Genomic DNA, 2,014 nt, shown 5'->3' with positions numbered 1-2,014 from the left:
CTTTGGGGAGATTCCTCAGCCGGTCAGGTGACAAATGCCTTTACTTCTTCCAAGCAATCAGGAAGAAGACCAGATTTGAATGGGGGGATGATGCTGAAGCGACCTTTCAAAAGCTAAAAGAGCACTTGCACTCTTTGCCAAGGCTGGCTAGCCCTTTACCTAAAGAGTCGTTATATATGTACCTAGTCGTCTTAGATCATGCTCTCAGTGCTGTTCTCCTTGCTGAGAGAGACGACATTCAGCTCCCGGTCTATTTCATTAGCCATGTTCTAAAAAATGCTGAGCTCCGGTATCCCAGGGTTGAAAAATTTGACCTTGCCCTATATATGGCCTTCAAGAAATTGAAGCCGTATTTTCTAGCCCATCCGGTGGTAATTTACACCGATCAGCCCCTCAAGCGGGCAATGTCTACCTTGGAATCATCAGGCAGAATGCTGAAATGGGCTATTGAAATGCAAAGTCTTGAAATCACTTTTGAACCTAGAAAGGTAGTGAAAGGTCAGGCGTTTGCCGACTTCATTGTTGAAATGACGCGACCGGTTCAACCGGATAACATTGATCAGGTTTGGAAAGTGTATGTAGACGGGAGCTCGACGAAGAACGGCTGCGGTGCAGGAATTATATACGAGTCCCCTGAGGGGGACATATTTGAATATGCACTGCGGTTTAAGTTTCAAGCCTCAATATAACGATGCGGAATATGAAGCTCTACTAGCCGGAGTTTGCATGTGTAAGGCAGCAGGGGCAACTAAAATTGACGCCTACTCTGATTCACAGTTGGTCGTAAGCCAGTATGTGGGAAATATGAGGCAACTCATCCGGCTTTGATCAAGTACCTTCAGGCAGCCAAAGAAGAGGCCGGGGCACTTGAGGAATTCCGTTTGAGTCAATTGCCCAGGTCAGATAACAACCAGGCGGATGCGTTGTCCAAATTTGCTTCATCCGCCTGCTGTGATACGCCTCGGTCAGTCTTTTGGGAAGTTCTTGAAAAGAGAAGTGTATATGAAGAGCCCATTGGAATCCTGGACCAAAGCTCTACCTGGATGGATGGCATACGGGCATATTTAGCAGACGCCACAGTTCCTGATTCACCACAGGAAGCAGCCGTCATGAAGAAGCGAGCAGCAAACTTTGAGTTGAGAAACGGAGAGCTCTTCAAGGCGGGTTTCCTTAAACCTCTATTGAAGTGTGTTACCCAAGAAAAGGGGAAATGAATTCTTGAAGAATTGCATGCTGGATACTGTGCCTCTCATATAGGCGGCAGGTCCCTAGCCGTCAGAGCCAGGCGACATTACTTTTGGCCTACTCTTGAAGCAGATGCTAAAGAGATGGTGAAGAGATGTGACAAATGCCAGAGGTTTGGCAAGCTTATTCACCGCCCGGCTAATGATCTGACGACAATCCACATCCCAGTCTCGTTTGCTAAATGGGGCATGGATATCCTGGGTCCTTATACGCCTGCTCCAGGCGAAAAGCGCTACATTTTGGTGGCTGTGGATTATTTTACCAAATGGGTAGAAGCTGAGCCGGTCAAGAACATCAAGACAAAGGATGTCATCTCTTTCATTTGGAAAAATATCATCACCCGGTTCGAGGTACCTATGTATATGGTGTTTGATAATGGCCCTCAGTTTGAAACGCCTCACCTTAAGAATTGGTTGGGAGATCAGGGTATCTCACATTTGTTTTGCATCAGTCGGCCGACCCCAAGCAAATGGCCAAGTTGAAGCCTTCAACAAGCTCATCTTAGACGGCATAAAAAAGAAAATTGAAAGAGCCGGTGGCTTATGGGCAGAAGAGCTAATTCATGTCCTATGGGCCATCCGGACGACTGCTAAAGGGGCAACCGGTGAAACCCCATTTCTTATGGTATACAGTGATGAAGCCGTCTTGCCCATTGAACATTACGAGCCGACTCTTAGAGTCATGCTTTATGATGAAAAGGCAAATTGGGAGGCCATGCGACTAGCACTGGACTCCCTCCCGGAACGCAGGGGCAATGCTGTCATGCGCC

This window comes from Chenopodium album, chromosome 7, assembly GCF_948465745.1.
Source record: "Chenopodium album chromosome 7, dcCheAlbu1.1, whole genome shotgun sequence".
NCBI lineage: Eukaryota > Viridiplantae > Streptophyta > Magnoliopsida > Caryophyllales > Amaranthaceae > Chenopodium > Chenopodium album.
Note: the sequence above shows the minus strand (reverse complement) of the source record.